Genomic DNA, 12097 nt, shown 5'->3' on the forward strand with positions numbered 1-12097 from the left:
GGTATCTCTGTAAGTGTCTAAGTGCCACTACATGGGACAGGGACCCACACCCAGTAGGTGTGTGGCTTTCAGGTAGATCAGCCCCACACGTGTCTGCTGGATGCCCAGAAAGCTCTCAAGTATGAGTTCAAGTCCAGCCCTATCCAGGACAGCACCTAGGTATGTGCTTCATTTTAAGCACCTGTGGAAAGTTATTTGTGCTGCGCTGAATCGTGATGCTTCCTGGAAGCAGGGCAGTTTCCTCAGGAATGTTTCCGGCTTGAGGAACTTGCCCTGGCGGGATGGTAGAACCAGATTTATTTCTAAAAAAAATTATGAACAAAACTTGCCATGGATAATGTCAGTGTTTTGATGGAGAAAAAAAACATGAAACTGAACAAACGTTTTCCTTTGGTCTTACTTTGACTTGGCAGTTTCCTTGTTCAGAACATGACCTAAAATGTCAGCTGGAAACACAGAGGGATTTGCTTTGTTTCCTTTCCAAGGGACGTTTGTCTTCCGCTTCTGCATTTGGAAATCTAAAATGGAACAAACCTGTCAGTTTTAAACCAAGCAAAACGGTGTCTTCCGTATCCAAATTATTGTAGGAAAGACTAAGAAGGTCCTAGCACATGAACTGCTCGGGGGAAAATTTTGTTTTCCTGTAATCTATGTTTGGATAAAAACAAACTTTGGGAAGAAAAATTGGTTGAAAAGCTTCAGTGAACTTTTACTCCCAAAGAACAGCAGATAATGTTGACCTGCAGGTAACCATGAGGTGAGCTTCCAGGTTTACTCATGGAAACGTCAGGGGTCACTTACCACAGGACTCAGCCAGGTCCAGCCAGTGGGAACTGGCTGGTGGCTGCTTGGAGGAGCCATTCACAGCGAGGTTCTTTCCTAGGGCTGGATCTAAAGCTCCTGTTGGGAATTGCAGTCCCTGCTGTCCTGGTGCTGGCTGTGGCGCTTTGTTTGCTGAGGAAGAAAGGTGGGTGTGAGAGTGAGGCCGAGCCGTGTTAGCAAATGAACAGTCAGACATGGCAGAGACACCCCTGAGATCCCCTGTCCCCAGTGTGCCTGGGATGGGGGGAGAGAGATAAGATAGACCCAGTGAAATGATCATTTGGTTTGGGGAGGCTGGGTGGATGCACAGATCAAAGAGACGATGAAAGAGATTGTCCTTGTGATTAGTAATTTGTGTTGCAGTAGCACCCTGGAGCCCCAATTAGGGGTCAGAGCCCCACTGTGCTAGGTGCTGTACAATATTTATTAGGTACGTTACTGTCGTGCCCGGGAGCCCCAGTCTGGAATCAGGACGCCCCTGTATCCAGAGCTGCACAGATCAGCAATGAAGGGGAGAGTCTCTGCCCCATAGATGGTCACAAACTACGACTCAGCCAGGTGGATGGACTATCAACACGCAGGTCACTAAGGCTTTCCTGCATCAGACCCTAACAACTCTGCGCACAGCTCTGCCCTGCAGCCTTTCCTCACAGGGCCCCAGCCCCCAGCTCTCACAGCCTCCAGTCACCCTGACCAGCTCAAGATTGAAGTAGTTGTGCAAAAGAGCATCTACACGGGCATGTGCTTTTGCGCAAGAAATGTGGTTTTGCGCAAAAGCATTCGTGCCAATGTAGACATTCTCTCGCGCAAGAAAGCTCTGAGGGCCATTTTAGCCATCGAGCTTTCTTGCGCAAGAAATTAATGTTGCTGTCTACACTGGCCTCTTGTGCAAGAATACTTGCACTAGAAGGCTTATCCCTGAGCTGGAGCATCAGAGTATTTGCGCAAGAAGCACTGATTTTGTACATTACAACGTCAGTGTTCTTGCGCAAAAACTCGCGGCCAGTGTAGATAGGCCACAAGATTTTGCCCAATAGCGACCGCTTTTGCACGAAATCTTGCCAATGTAGACACAGCTGAGGTTACACGTCTACTCTTTTTAAATAAAAGCCGAGTTTCTGACTGACTTCCCGACTCTCAGACCTGGGGCTTTGTGTAGAATACGAAACACTGGGAGGGTGGAAGTAACACGGTGAGACTTGGGGACGCTGTTCCCAGGGCCAGTCAGTGGGGCTGGTGCGGGAGAACACTGGGCCACGCCGTGGGGCTGGGGCTCTGTGTCAGTACAATGAGGGGCTGGAGCTGTATCACTCATCTCTGTCTCCCTCTGCCCACGAGGAAATGTGGCCCCGTCTCTGATCACTGTCTCGCTGCTTCCAGCTGGGTCTCTGCGAAGGGATCACAGGTAGGAGATTGTTCCCTCTCCCATCTCCTTTCCAGTCAGGGTCCCTTCTCTCTGCCCCGCAGAAGGGCTGTCTGTCTGTCTCCAGCTCTCCTGCTGTGTGTGTGTGGGGAGAGGAGGAGGGCGAGGTGAGGGGAGGGGTGTGTGTTTTTGTTCTGGAGCAGTTTTCAAAAAGCCCAGGGCAGCTGGAAGTCTCCGGTGGAAGTGGGGTCTGGGGGTTACAAGGAGACGCTTTCAGGAAGGGGTTTGCCAGAGACATGTTCCCGTCCCATTCGCCGGCAGCAGCGGGCGCAGGTCGTAGTTGCCCCAGGGGTGTGAAGGAAGGAAAGTGACTGTTCTATGCTCAGGGTTTGGGGCTGGTCGGCCGGGCTGCAGACAGAATTGCCAGGCCGCTGGGCGAGGTGTGCCCGGCCCGCACCACCCAGCACTTCAGCAGTGATTTAAGGGGTGTGGGGCTCAACTGCAGCAACAGGGGCCAAATCACCAGGCCCCAGAGTGGCTGCCCCGTTTGCCCTCCCCCCCCACCATTGACGGCACTTGGTTGGCCACAAAATGGCACCAAACGACCTAGCCTGGGAGACCAGCTCATTGGGCCCCAGCTGCCCCCAGTGCCAGGGGAGCTGCTAATTGCTACTGGCTCGCTATCTGCCCCACCCAGTCAGAGGGCTCTGAGGGGCCCCTCCCCACCCTCCCATCACAGAGACCTGCCGGGGACCCCCTCAGACCTTGCCTAAGGGCCACTCCCCATTGCTCTGCAGCCAACGTCCTCCACTCAGGGCTCCCCCAGACTCCTGCTCCCTCCCCCACTTTGATCCTTTGCCGCCTGGGAGGCCAGCCGCAGCTCCTCTGAGGGCCACGGGGCCCAAGCCAATTAATCAATTGCATGATGCCCCAAGAGAGAGACCAGGAAATCTACAGGCCCCGGCCTAGATGGACGTGATGCGGGGAACAGCCAGGGAGTCCATGGGGTGACCAGCTCTGAACACAGAGAGAACCGGGCGCATGGGGAGGCAAGAGGCAGTTTCCAGGTTCTGCCAGGTTCTGACACAGAGCCCCTCGGTCCTGGGACCCTCTCCCTGACTCTCGGCTGTACAGCTCGGCCTCAGGGATCAATGTTCAGCTTCCAGCCCTGACAGTGTGAGCAGGCCTGCGCCAGAAATCCAGTGTCATTTGGGTGAAAAATATGCAAAGAAACTGTGTATGAGCTAAAGGGAGCTGTACGGTCCTGGCAGGAGAACCAGCCTTGGGAAGAAAGCTTCTCACAGCTTCTCACCAATGTGTGTCACTTACTCTCCACAGGGAGCGAGTCCAGCGTGACCCCTGCAGAGCTCCTGAAGACGAGTATGAATGTAAGAGCCTTTGTAGAGCATTGGGGTCACCAGGGGCACCAGCACGTGGCAGCGAAATATGGGGGTTGGCGGTAAATTTGGTAACTGGTGGGGGATGGGCAGATCCCAAATCAGTGTGAATGGCTGAGAGTTACAACAACAAACTGCCTGTGATCAAAGTGAATAAGGATAAAGAGTCCTCAGGGGTCCCATGTCTTGCGCATCTGAGTCCCTGAGGTTCCTTTGTCCCATCCTTTGCCTGTGATCCCCACCCTCCATTGCCAGAGGTGTTATCACTTCTCCTTCTTGGAAAGGTCACATCCCGGGGAAAGCTCCCATGGAAAGTGTCCATCCCTGTCACTGGGAGCTGGAGCTGCCTGGGGGCTGTCCAGTCCATGTGCCCTGTCCTAATGGACTAGGATATGACAGTACTGCTATAAGTCCTAACAGACTGGGCCTTGTCAAGGAATTGGTGCCCATCCATTTGCTCAATTGTGAGGCCCAAGGTTGAAGGCTGAGATACGCATGTGGGGTATATGGTCGTCTTAGAGTGTGAGAGGCTGGCAATATACCTTGTTCAATACCCCCTAAAATGTCTATGGTTTTTGGAAGCCCGGAGGAATTAGTGTCACATCCCAGAGAGAAATTTTGTCCTTAGGAAGCAAAGTCACACACAACTGGCTGGGCTCTGTTCCACTGTATTATAAATTAACTCAACGAATTATTCAATGCTCAACCTGGTAGGAAAACAGGGCTACGTCTACACTGGCCCCTTCTTCGGAAGGGGCATGCTAATTTTGAAAGTGGGAATAGGTAAATCCGCGGGGGATTTAAATATCCCCCGCGGGATTTAAATAAACATTTCCGCCACTTTTTTTCCGGCTTGGGGAAAAGCCGGACAAAAGCGTCTAGACTGGCCCGATCCTCCGGAATAAAGCCCTTTTCCGGAGGATCTCTTCTTCCTACCTGAAAGGATAAACCGTTATATATAATCTATCTATCTATCTATATTAATTTTTCTCAAAAATTCCTGTGGGAAATTTCAACTTTTCCATGGAATATCAAAAATTGAAATATTTCAACAGTAAAATAAAATATTTAGATTTGAATTGGGTGCAAAAGGGCTGTCATTCAGCTACAATGGGAGCTGTCATTCAGCTACCTCCTGCTCCTGGTCTTCTCTTTGAGCTGGGCTCTCTGGCTCTCCCAGGACGCATCCCACTCGGTCTCAGTAGCCAGTATAAGCTGTTCTGGGTTGCAGTGCATCCTGGGAATTGAAGTCCAGACAGCCTATTGAAGTCCAGACAGACTATCAACACAAGGCCATTAAACTACAAGTCTCATGAGACACCATGTTGGTATTATTGGTCAGAATATTTTTGGGGTCTGTCCAAAATATTTCATTTTTGGGCTGCTCATTTTTTGAATAAAACATTGACCTTTTCTGCCAAAAGTCGACTCTGCCCGTGACAAAATAGCTCTGTTGAAAACTCAGACAGGCAGTTTCCATTGGGAATCTTCAAAAGTTGAATTAAATCCTTCTGTAAAGTATCCTCGAGTGTCCCTGATCATCAGCAGGGAGCCTTGCCCTGGCTAGGGGAGGCAGGAGCTGTAGGGTTTTTCAGGAGGTGCCTTCCTTTAAGGGCATTTACAGCCACGTGATGATGTGTACCTGTTATTCTCTCCTCAGATGCCTTAGTGGTTTGGCCGGGAAGAGCCACGGTGAGTCTCAGCTTTTATTAAGGACAAAGTCATGAGAGAAAAAAGAACGATTGGTTTCCCTGTTCCAGATCGGCAGGGACCTGTGGACTTGGAACGTGGATTTATTCAGGGTTCCCAGGCTTCAGGTCAAAACAACAAGGGGTCCAGTGGCATTTTAAAAACTACCAAATTATTAGGACAGAAGCGTTTGTGAGGTACAGATCACTTCCTCAGATGCTTGAAGAGAAAGAAAGGCAGGGATACAGAGACGGGAGTGTCACATCAGTGCAAATTCAGTCAGGTTGGAGGAGGCTCACTTCCAACAGGGATGAGAAGCTGAGAGTGATGAAAGAGTGTGAGGGATCTTGGTGGATTCACTTACAAAGTCGAAACAGTCGTGTTTCCTTGGACACAACAAGAGCCACACAACAACAACAAAATACTTAGTCATAGAACCATAGAGCTTCATGTGTTTCTGGCTCCAAATCTCTTCCCAAAAGCTTTTGCTCAGAGTCCTGCTCCAAGTGCTCCTCTCACTCTGTCTTTCTAGTTGTGTCTGAGGTGTATCTGCTGCTTTTGTCGCACATCCCTCCCCACGCCTGTGTTTCTGTCCAGACCCTGAGGAACCCCTTTGGATAGCCTGGCCCTGCCATTCCCAGACATGCCTGCGGTCTAGTTCCTGGTTGGTAGTTTCCCATTGCTTCAGCTGGAATTGAATAAAAGGGCATTTCATGGTTCCCTTATTTAGCTTGAATGGAAGGTGCTTCTCACGGCCACCAAATTCAACAAGGTGCTGGGATTGTCCATAGATCAAAGACACACTTGCTGGGCTTTACCCACTCTCCCTGATAACAATAGGATACTAAAAATGGCCCAGAACTGTTATAAATATTGGCCTTAACCACATCATTGATTAAAATATGAAACAGGACAGAAAAAAACAGAATTGCCTGCAGCACAGAAGAGTCCTTATTTTACATAATAATGCCCCATCCCAGGGAGAACTGGGCATCACCACCACATCAGGGGTGACTGGCGTGGAGAGAGGGAGAAGGGCTCTTTTGCCTAGCCGGCGGGTGTCAAGGCAAACCCCAAAGTGACCTAATCAGGGGCAGAAAAGGGCCAGATGGAGAGAGGTTATGTAGGAAGTGGGGATATTGGTGTTTCCTGGCCTAGACGTGCAGTAGAACTGCTCGGGCTGTTTCTACAGCAGTTAGGCATGTACAATCCTGTGTAATCAATTAACAGATTACATTTTATGTTTAACTGGTTAACCCATTAAGTGGGGTCCTGTGGGCGGGGAGCTACTCCAGCCTGGCTGGAATAGTCCCCTTGTCCACAGGTCTCCTGGCTACCCTCTCTCGTTGCTGGTCCCATTGGGCTGTAAGCTGCTGCTCCCTGCTCCGTGAGGCTGCCAGCTGCTGGCCCCACATGGCTGCTGGATCTTGGCTGCCGTCATCCAGTCCATGGTGCGGTGGGCTCAGCAGGGCCAGAGCAGCTCTGCGCCCATTCACACCCCTAACAGCCGTGTTGTCAAAAGGGCTTTTTTTGGTTTTTAGGTTGGCTCAGCAGAAAAGTAACATCTCCATGTTTGAAAGTAAAGCATCCACAGCGCTAGAGAGAACAGACACCGACGTACATGGCCACACTCTGCAATGGGACAAGATGTCACTGATACTTCACTTGCTGAAATGCAGGGCTCGTCGGTGCGCAGTCACATCACACAACCTCCCCAAATCACAGGCTGCCTTAAGGCCAGAACGTGGGAAACCATTTTGGTGCCACAGCTGGATAATACACAGCACCCTGAAGCTCTCTTGGAGAGATGGGATGTTCTTAGGGCAAGTGCTGCCTGTCTGCCTTTTAGAAAAAAATGTTTCCTATGAATAAAATTGGGGAAGATGCCCAAACTCTGTATTCCCATGCCCTGACTCTATATATCGACAGCTCAGATCTCAAGTCCTGTCCTCTCTATGCAGAGATTCCACTGCCAACCCAAAGTGACCTTCTCCCCAGATCCCAATTTTGCCTTAAGAATTCATGAGGGTTTTTTTTAAATATGTTTTTTCCATCCTTTGATTTGCCTTCTGGTGTTTGAGCCTTTTCCAAGATTTTGCCACAATCAAGAGGGCTAGAAATGTAACTTTTGAAACAAAACGCTCACCTAATCTGAATCCCCCAAGAGCTGGGTCTCTAAGAAACACAGAAATGATCTTGTGAGTTGCTGCTAAATCAGCAACACTGACCACAGTGTTAGGGTCACCTTGGAATTTGCAGTGTCTGTGTCCCTGTCTTGTGCCTTGTTGGCTTGTGGGGAAGTTACAAAATAGGGTAATATGAAAATATGGAATTTAAATATCAAACAAAAGCTATTTGTCATCAACCATGCCTTGGTGAAACCACATTTGTTTTCATCAGCCTGATATTGCAACCGTGTGGCTGCAAGAGAACCTGATGAGAGCATTTAGCTCTCTGGAAAGCAGTTTTGCATGAAGCAATTGCATTACTTTGGGGTATGTGATGCATGAACCTCTGGAGGCCAAATAGCAGAGGATCCAGGGGTGCATAAAGGTTACAAGAATCCCCAAAGCTGGGATTTACATTAAGAATATAAGAATGAACATTGTGGGTCAGACCAAAGTTTCACCTACCCCAGTAACCAGTCTTCCAGAAATGGCCAATGCCAGGAGGTTTCTACTGAAAGTCTGGGTCCACACTGGCCTTCATAATTTTTGGCTTATAGCTAGTGGCATGAGGTAACAGAAACAATGGATTTTACAAAGTCCCTTCTTAGCGGGTGGGAAGGTGCCTTCTTCTGGCTAACATTGCAGAGGTCAAAGATGAAATATTTCCAGGAATTTCATATTATCTCTTATGTCCTATTTTAAGACTTACACATTGTCTATAAAACCCACAATGGAGCCCTGGCACATTGCCAGATGTGAAATGCAGCTAAAGTGTGTCTCACTGAAGGCCTTGTGTAGATGTGAAATATCCAAGGGGACCTTTCCAGTGGTGGGGAACTTCCTAGCGCTTCACACAGGTCAGTCCCAGTCTCTGTTCTCTGACTAGCTGTCCATTGATTGATCTGATCTGAGCCTTACACTCACTGATGAGTAAGTAAAATCCGGGGAAACTAACAGGAGAAACCCAACTAATTGAAATAGTCAGGGCCTTTCACCCAGACTCTCTGTATTGTGGTGCAGTAACATTTCTATTGTGGTAGCACATAGGGTACGTCTAGACTACATGGCTCCATCGATGGAGCCATGTAAACTAATTTACATGACATAGTCAATGAAGCAGGGATTTAAATAATCCCCGCTTCATTAAAATATAAATGGCCTCCGTGCTGTGCCGAAAATCAGCTAATCTAGCACAGTGCGGCAGTCTATACGCAGATCGGTCAGCATGGGAAGGAAGTGGCCCTGTCCCCAGCTGGCCACTTCCTTGATGGTGCAGTTGGACCCAGTGGTCACTGTGCATTATCGCTGTCGCACTGCCCCTAGTGGTGACTGTGAGTATCGCATCCCTCCACTCAGCCCCCTCCCATTCCATGTTATGAAAACAATCGAATTCCAGGCACATTCCATTTTCCGGCACAATCAAATTAGGGTAAGAGGAAGCTGAATACCAAATTTGGTGGACTTAGCTCTTAGCATTTTGTAGGAGTTCTTGAACAAACAGATGTGCAGACAGAAAGAAAAGTCTCTAAGGGTATGTCTACACTACCCCGCTAGTTTGAACTAGTGGGGTAATGTAGGCATACCGCAATTGCAAATGAAGCCCGGGATTTGAATTTCCTGGGCTTCATTTGCATAAGCGGGGCGCCGCCATTTTTAAATCCCCGCTCGTTCGAACCCCGTGCCGCGCGACTACACGCGGCACGAACTAGGTAGTTCGAAGTAGGCTTCCTAGTTCGAACTACCGTTAATCCTCGACATCTAACAGAAATAACAATGTAGACATGAAATGAGCTAGTCTTTGTTATTTTTTTCAGATTTCTCTTTGAAAACACTTTGGTTTTCAAGTATTGTATTTAAAATAAGCTTTTGGTTGCCAAACATTGGGTAGGGAAATTGGCTTTTTGATTTTGTTTTATTTTCTTTTTTTGAAGGCACCACAAAGTGACAAAGACACTGCTGGATCATATGAAAGTTTAAAAGCCGTCACCATAGAGAATACCCCTTACTCTACACTTCCTGAGAGAGTCACGCCTTCCTCTGTAACCTCTGAGCTCTGTGAGTGATCCACTCCCCCTGGACTTTGCATTCATAGAAATCTCAGGCTGGAAGGGAACTCGAGAGGTCATCAAGTCCAGCCCCCTGGACTGAGGCAGAACCAAGTAAACCTGGACCATCCCTGACAGCTGTTTTTCCAACTTGTTTTTTAAATCTTCCAGTGACTGGAATTTCACAACCTTCCTTGGAAGCCTGATCCACAGTTTAATTATTCTTACAGTTTGCATTTTTTCTTCACATCTAGCCTAAATCACTTTTCTTGCAGATTAACTCCAATAGTTCGTGTCCTACCTTCAGTGAGACTGAGAACAATTGATCCCCATCCTTTCACAACAGCCCTGAACATATCTGAAGGTTGCGATCAGGTCCCCTCTCAGTTTTCTTTTCTCGAGAATAAACATGCCCCATATTATTAAGCTGAGACCAGAGGACAAAACAGCCACAGAGCAACCTTCTCACCTTTCCCAGAGGGGGCATCATGTGGACGATAAACTTAGGCAGCCAGCATGCTGTGTGTTCTCCAGCAGAGTCCCGCATGGACGGACGCAGCAACTGTCTGGGGTGAAGGGCTTTTTAAAAAAGGTAATATGAGCTGCACACAAAAAGCCTCTTGCAATGTATGACAAGGCCGTTTTATTAGTCCTAGTACACTCATGAGCCATGTTACATATTCCTGAGATCCATTTATTGGTGTATTACCTATTTCCTAGAGAGGGCTGGAATTTTCCCAGTGGAATGTTTTTCCACTGGAAAATGCAGTTTCATCAAAATTGAAACACCTCAAAGAAACTTGTCAATTTTCACAAAATTCTGGGTAACAAAAAAAAAAAAAAAAAAAAAGGTAAATGGGTTGTCGCCATCAGGTTGAAAGGGAACCTTTCTATTTTCCCTCCTAAAGTGGCTTTCTGTCTAATGTTTTAATGTTGCATTCCAGAATATAAAACTGCTGTCAGTTGTTGTCTGCGTATGTGTTCTCTCTCTCTGTGTGTCGTGCTCACATTGGCCATGTAGCCCATACAGTCCCGGGTCCACCGGGGTTGGGTCGGGAGGCACCGGGGCAGGAGGGATAAAGGGCCTACCCACGGTAAGGTGGAGGGGTGGGTTCAAGCTGCCCAGTAAACCATTTTTGCCCATTTAATCACCTAATAAACCATCTTGTTAGTCTTTAAAGCGCTGCATAGTCCTGTCTTTTGTTTCCCAATGAAGGTTTTCACAGGATCAGAGTGATGCAACTGTGAAGTTCAGCTTGATCCATGATATTGTAAATTCAAATGTACATTTCCCACTGACTCTTGTTTAAAAACTCCTGAGATGGGGTGGACATTCCATAGGCCTCCTGGAAAAGTTTGTGTGTTAAGGAGCAACTTTAAAGAAAAAAGAGACCAGATTTCTCTAGCAAATGGAAGAAACACAGAATGTACCATCAAGTCCGTACAGTACGTGAACATACTGCCCTATAGCTACACATGCTACGAGGGGGAGGGTGGCTGGAGGCAGGAGATGGCTGGACAAAGTCTCTTCACGGTCTATTTTAGTGTTCCTCTCACCATATCCTGTGGCTGGGTCTCTGAGCGGGGTTAATATGAGGTCAAAGACAGGGTTCTACATCAGTTCTACAAAACCACTGTACAGCTCAGATCTATTTATAGGCACTACATCTGTATGGGGCCTTTACAGGCTGCAGCAGGCCGGCGCTGGCCATTCCACAGTGATGGGCACACAAGAAGACAGGCCTTTCTGGGTGCAGCTACTCATGCTTTCTAAAGGAGTCACACCATAGCCAGGCCCAGATTGGGCTCTGACCAGTTTACTGCTAGTTGCACGAGCGAAAGGAGCCAACCTGCTGGCTCTGCTGAAGCAATCAAGCATGTTCCTTTCTGCCTGGTCTGCACAGACTGAGCTCTGCTCATTTAGCTAAGACCTGATGAACTCTGTGGCCAGGTGGTGACCTCAGAAAAGGCCTGGCTTCCAGTCCCGGTAGCTAAATTGACTGAGCCTGACTCAGTGGACAAACCCTCGTAATGCTTGTGAAAATGCAGGCTGACACCTGCAGGGGAACCTTTTAACTTGCCTGGTCACTCAATCATGGATTTAAAAGTAGCCATTCGTTGACAAAGGAATTACACTAACCAATTACAGAGACACTCTGCAGAACTTGGAATTCATCTACAGATCTGACACTGGTACTTTAGTCTTGAACAACAACATTATCTGATTGGCACATTAGAAAGCCAATTTCTCCCACCTTTAACATCTGTATTTTCATATGAAGTGAGTATTAAGGATGTTAAATATTGACTAATTGACTAATCGAATAGTGAATGCATTTTGCATTGACTATTCAATTACTTGGTAGGGCACCTCTGCCTTTGAAGTGTAGCAACAGTCCTAGGGCTGATGCTACACTTGAAAGGTGAAAGTGCCGCATGGAACCTGCAGTCAGCGGGGGAGACTACCCTGCCGACCCCGGGCACCGTGCAGCGCTCCCGCTTTGAACCACCGAAGGGATCAGCTGGGGAGTCCTGGGCTCCACACAGCAGTGCCACTTTGAAATGCTGCAAGGAGCTTGACTCCAGGCTCCCTGTGGAGTTCCAAAGTGTCAG

At 48.2% G+C, this 12097-nt stretch overlaps 1 protein-coding gene across 1 annotated transcript in view; it reads left to right on the top strand.

Annotated features, from left to right (window-relative positions):
• Nucleotides 1-850: 850 nt before the first annotated feature.
• LOC142823325 (uncharacterized) overlaps nt 851-12097 on the top strand; it is a 167700-nt gene continuing 156453 nt past the window's right edge. The window contains exons 1-2 of the transcript XR_016347217.1: nt 851-967; nt 2203-2227. The gene's annotated coding sequence lies outside the window, so the exon portion shown is untranslated. The remainder of the gene's footprint in view (nt 968-2202; nt 2228-12097) is intronic.

The sequence above is a fragment of the Pelodiscus sinensis genome, chromosome 18 (genome assembly GCF_052426305.1).
Source record: "Pelodiscus sinensis isolate ZL-2025 chromosome 18, ASM5242630v1, whole genome shotgun sequence".
Classification (NCBI taxonomy): Eukaryota; Metazoa; Chordata; order Testudines; family Trionychidae; genus Pelodiscus; species Pelodiscus sinensis.